Raw genomic sequence first — 12,654 nt, 5'->3', positions numbered from 1 at the left:
AGCTTAGTAACACAAGCATGCAAGTCACACAAACACATCAGCATTTGGCCACCAGCTGGTTGATGATTTGCGAATACCATTACAATCTCCAAAAATACCCAAGAATCTGGCTTAATGGAAAGATGAAAATTTCTGTAAATGAGCTTTCAATTCGCAGATGATCTCTTGGGAAGGACCTTGTTTAAGAGGTCACAACGACTTTGTTCCGTGAATAAGTTGCAGCTGTTACACTAGACCTCTACAAATGAGCGTGCAAATGTGTAATGAGTATTTGTACATGATCCGGCAAATTAATCGGACCAGTGGCTTCGTGACCAATTAGCGAGATCTGTGAGTAGATGATTAAATTTTAGTTCGATGTATATATATATAGTTAATGTCAGACATGCGATTAATTTGATCCTTTTTTAATCTGGGAGAGACGGAAAATAAAATTGTCATCATTTTTATTTAGAAACTTAACAGTGTAAACATTATGGTGAGCAGATTATATTCCGATGCATGTAGTGATGCTGAAATGGGATCATCTCATTGGAACCGGAACCAGAATTAATGACGAAAAATTTTCAGTTCTCGCCAACCAATGGTAGTAGTCGTTATGTTGATGACATTTGGACAACAATTGTAAACTAGAGATAGTGGACCAGTCTGAGGTTACAGGTGGGTCTTCTTTGGCGTGTACTTGCTACATCTTTCAATGTTGGCTATAAATAGTTACATCCATGACACCATGAGAGTTCAAGGCCGAGAGCAAGATGGTCCTTCCGCACCGCCAGTCTTCTGGATCCATTCCTGTCTTGGAACTGATCACGCATTTGCTGTTTTTTCTGCTTGTCTATAATACCTCCTCGAGCGCTCGCGTGCATGTAGGAAGGAGGGGAGAGTGTGTGAGTGTGTGAGTGTGTGAGTGTGTGAGTGTGTGCATGATTCATGTGTCTGTGTATACGTGTGTAAATTCATGTCTGTGCATCTGTAGTGCTCTCAACAGCTTTTGGATGTTACTTCTACCTCTAATTTGTCCTTCCCTTTTGGCCAAGTACTTCAAATAATGGCCTTCTGCCAATAATGCATTCCAGGCGCTCATCGAAGGAAAAGATCTCGGCTTCGACGGAGGGAAACATATTAAGAAGAAGACTTTCAAAGGGAAAAGCCTTGCTTCAAAGGAACTCGTTCGTGATGTACGACAAGGGGTCCTTTTCCTGCAATGGCAGCTTTTTGAAATAAATGCCAGGGATACACGTCACTCACTTAGCGATTAGTAAGCTCCAAGGAATAGATGATCAAAGAAATGGCAGTCGCCGACTACTTTCAGTGGTGGGAGAACCAAATGCATCAGCTTGGGTTTGCGTTGGTTTCTTCAATTTGCCGTCTGCAGGACATGTTTGGACCCGCTGATGGCGTCACTTCCCAACTTCTTCCCTCAGAAGGTCTCGGTTGAAACTAGCTTTCCGGACATCGACACATCGATTAACCGGAATATTCCAAAGTGGTTTGTGCGACTACCGTCAGGTTTTCCTCCCTACCACCCACACCATCCATACCCCCGAGTCTTACTGGCTAACAGTTGTTGGCGCCTGCTGTGCAGACCAGATTTCTTGAGGTTTCCTGTCTTCACGCCATTGTCATCGTCATGTTGTGATTTGTCAAGTCCTGAGCTTTTTCAGTTTTCGCAAGACTTTCTATAAATTCTTCTTCTTTTCCTTATCTCTCTCTTTCTCTCTCTCTCCATCCCTGTCTCACCTAATTGTGGGTTTCGCCTAACGATGTCCTTTCTTTGTTGGCAAGAAATTTGGCCACTTGCCTCGCGGTGTCGCCTGTCGGTTGGTTGCTGCTTTTGTTGCGGTCGGCTCGCCATTTACATCTTTTTTTTAGGTTTCTTCCACGAAAGATCAGCAATTAGCTAACGGGACCATGGGAACGCTGAGAGGCTGATGCGTGATTTAATTTTTTTTTTAAGGTTTCCTGCTTTCTAGGTCCTCAGCTTGCCCTAAGGGGACTGATATAAGCATAATTATTTATCCTTCTCTGCGTGAGCGTAGATAAAAATAAAAATAAAGGCATGGCACGAACATAGAGCCCTCAGAAAAATCTCTTTGTGTTATTACTATCCTCTACCCACTCCCAACCCCTCGTATGGCAACCTCTTTGTATATTTTTACCAGGGTCTTCGTTCTGAGGTGAAAATGTTTTGTTGGGTATTTTTTTCTGAGGAATGCTGACTGGCGAGGGCATATAAAAAAAATACAGATAAAAGCATCGCGAGCAACAGTCCTCAGACACGCATGCGGAGGAGAAGTTGTTGCTGTCCACTGAACCGCGAAAGGAGATGTTGTGGGTGTGTTCACTCCCAGTGCTCTCCCTCACGCACACCTCCTCCTCCCCCAACTATTCCTCGCAACATAAGCTATGATTGATGAGCAAGGATTTCGTATTTGCTGCCCAAGGCATGGCGGACATGCATGGAGGCGTTCCAGACACAGGAACTGAATCAGAAAAAAGGAGTGGAGCGATAAAAATAAGAAAGAAAGAGGTCAGAGAGGTTATTAGCTGCAATCTCTGAGGAGTTTGCGTCTTGGCCACGACGACGAATTGCAAATGTTGGTGGTAATTTTTGCTACAAGACCAGCATTTACATTTAGGATGATATTTTTAGAAGAGTTCCTACGGGCGATGTTTACAACGATGAACATCGAGGTGAATCAAGGATCGTCTTGTTATAGAATTCAGTTCAGAGTTGTCATTCTGGCTTTATTATCCTTCCATCCTGATATTATTTCACTGCTATCCTGGTGTTATTTCAGTGATATTTTTGGTGTCATCTGCGTTATTTATTTAGTAGTATATCAGACCTATACCACCTAATATGTCTGACTTACTTGACTCCACAATTATCATGTACCAACCCTTTAAAAGGTGTGATACTCATCTTCAAGAGAAACCTCACATCTACCTTCCTCTGATTGCTGTAAGGTTTTGGCGAAACTCGGGAAAGTTCCTACCGTGTCCAGCCAGTGTGGAGACCTCTCCTGCTATCATGCCGACCACATTTTCATCAAAAAAGAAAATTCAATCCAAAAAACTCATTTTTGTTTCGTACCAGCATCGAAGAAAACATCTACGAACATTCTTTGTCTGACGCGCCATCATGTCTGAGAGATGCTCACCGAACTGGATTTTCATTTTCCCAGTCGCAAGCATTGGGTCCTGTTGGGATTGGCCTCCATGTTCCATTAGAAAATCGTCCATAAAATGTCAGACTATCAATAGGTAGAGGATCTTCAGATTCACATCTCCAAAAATCATTTTTGACGATGTTTTTTTTTGAAAAGCGTGATCACCAAATTTTTTAAAAATACATATTGCAAGTTGTCTTGGTCAGCTGATGTCCCAGGATGAATAGGAGGGGACGAAATTTTTGTAATACTTCATTTTCATTGACATTTTTATTGACATTACTATGATTGCAAGCTGTCGTCGTCGGTCGATGTACCAGTATTCTCTCATATTAACACACACACAAAGATCTCTATAATTAACTTTTTAATATATATTGCAAGCTGTCTTCTTCGGTCGATGTACCAGTATTAACACATACACACAATGCTGCTATAAATAAATCATCGTCCGCCAGCTTTTTATTATATATTGCAAAGCTGTTGTCGTCGGTCGATGTACCAGTATACTGTATATATATATGTGTGAACTCATAAAGATCCAAAAGCACTCACTCACTCACTCACTCACTCAACTTGGATTTAAAGAAAAAGAGGAAAAATAAAAGTTACAGATGTGACCCGTATCCATCCTTCGCAGAATTTCGTCGATCGATTCTTTCTGAATTCGATTTCCTACGATGCTGTCGTCGACACAAAGCTTTGTACGGCTAAAATAAGAATTTCAAAAACAAAACAAAGATATTTATTGCTTGCTATTTATAGATCTCTGTAGATTTTCTCGTTTTTCTTTCATTTTTTCGCTTGCCTCCATGCCTCATGTAGAAATGTCACCGTCGTCTACTGTGCGGCGCTCGTCGTCGTCATCACCTTCACAGTCGTGCCGGTGCTTGGTGGCCATGTCTCCCCCGTCACTTCACACTTGGAAGTGCTTCCCATGGGGAACATTCGGGGTTTATTTTGGGAGAAAACTGTGAAAAGGATTTCGACTGGAGGTGAGTAAGAGGGAACCAGGAATATTGTCTCGGAGGAATTTTCTATCTGATAAAATAACCCTTCGTCTGTCGTTCTGTTTGATTGTATTTTTGTTTGTTCTTCTCTGTCTTTTGATCGTTGTATATTTATGAGAGGATGTGATATATGTAAAAGGGGTTTTTAAGAGAGAAAGAGAGTATATATGTGCAATATGTAATGGCAGACAGAAAATCTAGAAGTTCTGTAAGAGTGTCTGTTGGCGCGATGGTGAGCGCTTGTCACCAACACAATGAAGGTTGGCTGTCCTGGATTCGGCTCTCGTCTTGGGAACGCTGTTTTTTTTCTCTACTTTTGGCATATTTACAGGGCTGGCTGCTTTGTTGTGATATAGTCTTATTTGCTGGCTTGGCGTAAAATACTAATTTCCTCTTGTATATATATATAGTGATAATGGCAGTAATGCCAGATGTCAATAAAGAGTTCGAGTATATTATATATATGTGTGTGTGTGAGTCAGTTTTGAGCAACCAGAGTACAAAACAAAAAGAGACACCGGTTTCACATCAGCAACAATTGCGCGTGCAGCACAGCGAACACAGCAGGACACGCGACACGTGACTCGCGCGACATTAGTTGATAAAGACAGATGGAACAGATCGGGACTGCAAACTTTTCCCTCACGGCAGCCTACTTTGCTTTGCTTCTCCATATTTTTTTAACATTCGGTTTCTTCTTGCATGAAACTTACGCAAAAGGTCAGGTGCTAATGATCGACGCTTTCTTTACAGGTGCTCGCACGTCCCCGTGTTGCAGGTGTAATCAGGGCGAGGTGGCATGTGGAGCTCCCAGAGAGCTGTCCCTCCATCCTATCCTCACAGTTAACGCTTTGTTAAAATTATCAGCTTTTTAAAAATTTTTTTAGCTGAAGCTGGGGTGGGTTGCATGAGTTAAGCGCAAGCCTACGATTGGTCAGACTTACCCCATCATGCAGCCGTCAATCTCACATTTTTTCACCTGTCTGCAAAGGTGAGGATTCTAGAAGTCTGCGAACACTTATGAGGAAATGTAGGTACACGTGTACGCAAGTCTTTGTCCTCAAACACTCATCAAAGAGCGGAGGAAAAAAATGTACCCGGGGTGTGAGGAGCTAATCATGCAAGCCGCAGACTTGCGTCATGGAGTATCAATGGTGCTGAGGACATGCGTTACGGAAATCGGGGCTGCGGGTGGCGGGTATCGCCGGTAATGACGTTTCCGGAAGCCGCATTGCATGCTGGTCGTTATGCGCGGCTTCCTGTCCGTGCTTGCAGAATTGAATCGAATTGATTCCCAGGCACAAGAAAAGGCGATGCATTTTCGGAGTTATCTAGGAGCGCGGACAAGAGTTGGGGGTGGAAGGAGATGGAGAAAGTGGCGAAAAAATGTGTTTCCTGCGACAGTTAATCTTCTACCTTCCTTCGCTCGCATGCTTTACATTGTTATTTCTTGGGCATGGCGGCATTCTTAAGCAGTGTGCAGCTTCGCGATGCTCTGTCGCATCTGTGTCTGGAACTGCGATGGAAATCTTAACGAGTACACAAATAATTTAAATCATGCCTTAGAAAAGGGTTAGGCACCGCCATTTCAGTAATTCTGTTTCAAAAGAGAAAAAGCTCGATACTTGTGCCCTGTCGTGCATAAATAATTCTTCCTAAATAAAGCAGGAAAGAAAATAAGTTCTGTTGGAGATAATTGGCTCTTATCACATTTTGTAAATCCTGTTAGAAGCAGAATTTCCCCACCGCCGAGTTGTTTCCACCCCGGGTAAAAGCCCGACAAGTTGCAGACCCGCTGCTTGCTGTTTCCCGCGAGTGTTAGGTCAATAGTCTGCCGCTTGTAGGAGTGGTCAATAAGAAAATATGTACGGGTTGTTTATTTAGCGATTGAATGGCAGTAAACGAGTAAACTTTCTGTTTCTCAGGTTCTTTGCTCGAAGACCCTTGTGTTTCTCCCTCTCTTTTCTCTGTTCTCTCGTTCAATAATTGCTGAAAATGTGCATAAATAGAGAACAAAATCCATTTAGAAGACAGAAGGAGATAATGTGTGAGGCTGGTGAGACGAGTGGCAGTGTAAAGGTCTTATAGGTGCATTGTTTTGTAATGAGTAAATAAGCCTCGTGACGTATTTCACAGGTAGACATATATATATATATATCTTTATACATATTCTCCTGGGTGTGTGTAAATATATATTAGAGCCTGCGTCGGCGAGTGTGATTGATATCTGAGTAAATAACGACCATCATCAAGACAAATCCTAATGTAAAGTCACTTGGCAAATGAATCCTTCTTCTTCATCATCTTCTTGTTCTTATTCTTCTTGTTGTTCTTCTTGTTGTTCTTCTTTTTGTTCTTGTTGTTCCTGTTCTTGTTCTTGTTGTTCTTCTTTTTTGCTCTTGTTATTCTTGTTCTTGTTGTTCTTGTTCTTTTTGTTCTTGTTCTTCTTCTTCTTGTTCTTCTTTTTGTTCTTGTTCTTCTTGTTCTTGTTCTTGCTCTTCTTGTTTTTCTTGTTCTTCTTCTTCTTCTTCTTGCTCTTGTTGTTGTTGTTCTTCTTCTTCTTGTTCTTCTTCTTCTTCTTGTTTGTTTTTTCTTGAGTAATGTTTTCAGATGAGGTGCGTTTTTAGTTTTTTTTTTCATTTTCGTCTGTTCCGTGTGCAAGAGAACACAGATATTCATGTAATCACTTACGTGTGACTTATTCCGAAATTATTCTTTGAAGTTTTCCGTTTCATTCTTTCAGATTCAAATTGCATGAAAAAAATTGCAGATCAAAGGTTATTAGCGATCGTGAGCTCAAAAACTATCAAAAATTATAAAATAAAAAATGATAGATAAAAGACTGCCTCGATTTTTGTGGGTAGTGACAAGTATGGTGGCACATATTAGCCAGTGTCACGTGCACATCAACAAGAGTGTGTCAGGGACCCAGCCCCATGCCCAGACCCTCCATTCACACAGCAGCTGGCGCATAAATTCATTGTCACGCGCGCTGACACGTGCTGCAAGCTACTCGATGGCATCGCACGCACGATTGGAAATCACGATTGTCGTCTTTATTTGACTTTTGTTAAATCTCGGTGATGTGCACCTGCTGCGCTAGTTATGGTTCTTTTCACAGGCATACAGGTGTGAGCTTCCAACGGTTGTCTCGCCCTCTGACTGCATTCTCAGCAGGTGAATGAAAATATTGGCTTCCTCCATCACGACCATTTGTTCTTTCTTTTGTCAATTTTTATGTCACCCGTCATTCTCCAGCGAACGCCAGGTAACCTCTTGGCGAGCCTGAGCACCTGTGCACGTGAATTATTTTTGTTCTGGTCACGTGACCTCTCCCTTTGCAGGCGCGTCCGTGTGGTCGGTCGGAACAAATCTGATGTCGACAGAAACATGACAAGAACGTGCTAAAGACTGTCACGTGACCAAATCAAAGAGGTTTTTTTTTTAAAGAATGACTGGGATGAGAATTTTTGTTTTCGTAGAAAGATGAGGGCTTCCTGACAATCAAAGGACCGGTGGAGATGGGGGTATTCTGTTGTTTTTTTGTTTTTGTTTTTTGCTTGTTTGTTTTTTCTTTGTTTGTTTTGTTTTTTAAGAGCGATTCCGGTAATACAGAGTTAGACGGTGAGAGTAGTGAGGCCGTGGGTTCAAAACTCATCCGATACACAATCTTTTTTGTAGATACGACATCCATTCCTTGGGTTGGAAACTTCAGGGTAGTAGAGCTCAGCTTGTAACTCTTCATAAAACACCAAAATAAAAGTAAAGCAAATAAGTAATTGTTTTTCTTCGAACATCTCTCAGTAATCACGCAAATAGAAAGAAAGAGAAAAAAGAGAGAAAGAAGGAGAGATGGGGCTTTCTGTTCAACTTCTCTCTAAGATCGTCTTCTTCACATCCTGGCTCTCGCTGTATTTTCTTTAAACCGCATCACTTACTCCTCAGTCACCCATTCGACATTTTGTACCCTTGTTATCATTATTTCTTAGATTATTTACTCGTGGTTTCCTTCAAAGTCTCCATCCACCGTACCGTTCAGGGGTCCAAAACGGTAAAAAAAAAACTGTCCCCGAAAAGTCTCTGGAGCTACTCTCTTTACAAAAGGAAACTGGGTTTCCATGACTACTAATGTGCGATTCGTTACGTAAGCCGAGCGGCTGATAAGATTAACTGACGGTTTGCGCTTGAGGAGGTTCTGCCTCGTCGCCAGGCCCTTTACGACAACCAATAATCGGATTCCTTGTGGCAAGAGGCACTCGTGCACAGCCTCCGTGTCATGGCGCCCAGGCCAGCCCCCACAATCCTTTGTGTTTCCTTTCTGCGTACATAAAAGTGTCCGCAAGGCTCGTTCACTGGGAAACTTTTATGGGCACCTTTATGGACATACTTAAAAGCGCTCATAAAAGTCAGACATAGAAAAAGTTTCGAGCAGTTTTACGTGTGGACGTGAAATAAGAACGATCAAGCAACACCGATTTATTTTTGTTGTGAACATTAGCTTGACAGGAGTTAAATGAAGTTCAGGGATTTGGGTATTTTAGTACCTTCAACAGAAAGCTGTATATTTATATTTTCATGTGAAAATATATCATTGTTATGTAATGAACAGCTATATGGTGAAATGGTGGAATGAACTGTTTTAGAGACTGCATTTGTTGTGGATTTGTCTTTTTTATTTGTGGTTTAGAAATGCGGGATGCAAATTTTGGTTTATGTTTGAAAGTTGTCTTTCTTCACAGTCCACTGAATCCATGCATGAATTTTTAATGTCATCCCCAGACGACATCGTGGAGTGCCAAGATCTGAACAAGTCTGAAATCTTGGACTGAAACACAAAACTGAATGAACAAATTAAAATTCTTTCTTGTCGACCACTTCATGTAATTTATCACCCTTTTCCGTCCCATATAAATTGGCATTCTTCTCCCATTATGCCTTTCCCCCTAAAGCAGCTCCTTCCGTCCCACCATACCTCCCACTTCCGTCTGCCATGTTATATTTTTATTTTCCCTCTTCCATCTACGACAGCTTCTCTGTATCTTTCATTCGCCTTGAAATAAAACGATGGGTTCATGCATGCATGTGTGTGAGTGAGAGAGAGAGAGAGAGAGAGAGAGAGAGAGAGAGAGAGAGAGAGAGAGAGTAAAACTGAAAAGAAAAATGCCGACATGCCAACAGAATTTTAAAATTACTGGGAGTATCAACCTTGAAGGTTGTTATTTTCTAAAATACACGTCTGGATTCTGGAAATACATGAATATTTTATTACGCTGCATTTCGATGCAACCATTTTTTGATAGAGAGAAACTCTCCCATTTTCTACTCCAATATCAGCTCCATAAGTCTATTTGTGCCTGCAGAGGGCGCCACGTCACCTGGGAACAATACACAATCACGCAGCACGTGGAGGCTGCAGACGGCAGATTTCATGTTGGCCTAATAATTCCTTCTTTTTATTCTTTTTCCTTTTATTCCACGCTTTTTCTTTTGCCTTTTTATATTTGTCATTGTTTACCTTTTGTATTTCTGAGTTGATTTCTCTCTCCTTTTTGTCTCTCCGTGTTTCTCCCCCTGTGAGTGTTCGTCTGGTATCAATACCAAAGATCTGTTTTCCGTACCAGAAAATTCGGAGAACTGGTAGGTGCATGCATGCGTGCTGGAACACGTGTCTGTATGTCACTGTGTTCGCTAGCGTGTGTTCATGCTAAGAGAGAATCCGTTGATTGGCGGAAGCTCAATGAAAGTCGCATGTTCATTGGATCTTTTTGAGCGCCAGGCAATGGCCTCCCAAGACCTGACGAAGCAAAAGAATTTATTGCATGCGTCTTTCATTTGCTTTGCACAATACATTCGCTTCTACTTGTCAACGGCTTGTTTTTACTAACAGATCAGGGAAAAATGTTAAAATTAAAACGGCCGAGCGTTACAGCCCACAGCAGCTTTTTTTCATCTTCTTCCGTGATTTGCATGCGGAGCTCTGATTCTCGAGTGATTGCGCATGTCTGCGGTCAGCAAGGCGAGAAACTACAAACGATGCCACTCCAATCGTGGACAAAGGCAGAGGATCTGAGAAAATTGAAGAGGCTATTACATCCGCGCACCTTCCACTTACTAAAAAAGAAGTCAGAACCCTGCGAATGTGGAAAATAAACAAATAACTTAGGCATTCCCTAAGCATAATCTTTAATACTCAATACTATATTTAACACCCAAAATAGTAATATAATATACTAAAAACTGATGTTTCGGAACAGGATGTTTAATAAATTTAAAATTAGTAAGAATGATAAAATGCATAAATAATAAATGTATTTTGTGTATCAAGATTATTTATCATTTTGTAATCTATGGTGCGACTGCGAACTTTTCACAGCAGGCCGCAAAACTAAAAACAAAAAATCAATCAAATTTAATTATTCTTGTCAGACCCACCAATAATCCAAATCCCCCGAAATCCAAACCAGAGAATTCTGAGAGCCGATTTTCTAACAGGTTTTATATATCGGAAATATATATGTTTACAATTGAATACCTTACTTTCTCCTGTGAAATAACAAAAGTCATAGTTGCCATGGACATGATAAAATAAATACTTTCTGTCTAAGAAGGCGAGGCCAGCTTTAACTCTGTCACTTGACAATGTTTGGGTGAAGCATTTGGTCTCAACAGAAAATTCATCTGAATTTTTTCATATGATTCGGTTTCTATGGTAACCAGACCTCAATGTGCCTGCGTGAAGGCGTTCTGTCCTTGATATGTTGGAGCGGCTCTGGAGGAAATGTAGAGGAAAGCATTATTGCGGTAGGGAGGAGCTTAGGGCACCATGTAGTTTGTCCCACCTTGTCATGAAATATATTGCTGTACAATGTGTGTGTGTGAGAGAGAGAGAGAGCATGCACAATAAAATCATGTTCCACCATCATGTTCCACTTTTCTTCCCTGATAACCATTTCGTCTTCACAAAGATTTTTGACTAGTCCTTCTTCCCCGCCACCAGTAATTATTTCCTCTCTCTCTCCCGCTCTCTCTCTCTCTCCCACTTTCACACACACACACACGCCTGATTCATACAATTAACAAGCTGGTTGTTGGCCGAAAACGGTTAACAAGAGCATATCAAACATTGACATGCTGATTGGGTCATTCACCTTTAAAGCCAACAACTCCAGCTGGTAAACAAATGTGTGTGGTTTTCTATTTCTGCACCTCTGCCATTCCAGATAAAGCCCACAGACCGAGCAGCCGTTGCTCCAGAACCAGAGGTAAGGTCGCACACCAAGTGACCTGCAGCCCAGATCATCAGATATAGTGTTCTTTATCACATTTTAAATAGCATTATCATTTATTGTTATTATTAAATAGTATCTCGTGTGTCTGCATTGCTGTCTGGCCTTCTTCGCTACTGCCAAGTTTCTTTCTGTTGCTGTTACATATTTTGTGACAGCTGTCAACAAATATACAGGGATTTTTCTTGAACTACAAAAGCATGTCTATGAACAAATGGAAGAGCGAATAAAAGAAAGGCAATGGATATAGAAAAGGATTTATGCAAGAGACGAAGTCCGGAAGGAAGGAAGTCTTCGCCAACATGGCCAGGATGGAACCCATCACCTGAAAAGTGTCAAGGTTGTGTTGGGAGGTGACCATTGTGTTTCCAATTTTATCGGAGAATTTTATTGAATTCGTTCAGGGTCTGCTTTAGTGTCCAGATCGTTCCTGTTTCAGGCGTGAAAGGTCGTCATGCATACAGAAAAACAAATCGAAAAAAAAACCCAAGCAGGAAGAACGATATGGGGCACCTTTGAAAACGTTTGGTTCAGCCATGACGAGTAACTGCCTTCTTCATGGTGTCTTTGCCGCGGCGGTCAACGATGGTTCACGTAGGGTCCAAGGTCTGTCGAAGAAATATAATCTCACCAATCCTTCTTTGCAGGCCTGATTGCAATCAGATTTTTTATTTCATTCTGAAGCCTGCTCGTCACCGTAAAACATCGGATCGCTGTTTCTTCAATGACCGCTTCACCTTACTCATACGACATCGGCCGTTAACCCTCCAGCGGCCACACCGCGCCATTGCTGTCAACGAACAGCGGCAATAAGATTGTCCGTCGCCAACAAATTCCCCCGTTGACATCGACCGGCATCAATTGCCTCCCTGATGTGGACTAGAGAACTAAATCTTCAGTCAATGGTCGGAGAGACTTGGAAGGTGGGATAGAGGGCACCCGGGGTGAATTTCGTTGAAAATTACAGCGTTGGTGGAAGTTTATTGTCTTTTCTTGGCATTAATTTCACGGAGAAATAAAAGGGTTTCAGTCCATATGGTATCTGATCATTTGAGACTGACATTTATTTGAGATTGGGAGATAAGGAAAGTGAGGGAAAATAAGGAACTAGTCTGAAATAATGAACAACTGCACCTGAAGTTTAAAAAATAAAAACATAGACGACACTCAACCAGCAACATTTAG

The 12,654-nt window shown here is 41.6% G+C and overlaps 1 protein-coding gene across 1 annotated transcript in view; it reads left to right on the top strand.

Moving 5' to 3' along the window:
• Positions 1 to 12,654, top strand: part of LOC112570613 (potassium channel subfamily K member 12-like) — a 56,285-nt gene that overhangs the window by 25,084 nt on the left and 18,547 nt on the right.

This window comes from Pomacea canaliculata, linkage group LG8, assembly GCF_003073045.1.
Source record: "Pomacea canaliculata isolate SZHN2017 linkage group LG8, ASM307304v1, whole genome shotgun sequence".
Lineage (NCBI taxonomy): Eukaryota > Metazoa > Mollusca > Gastropoda > Architaenioglossa > Ampullariidae > Pomacea > Pomacea canaliculata.
The sequence above is the reverse complement of the archived record's forward strand: the minus strand, read 5'-3'. Positions and strand labels throughout refer to the sequence as shown.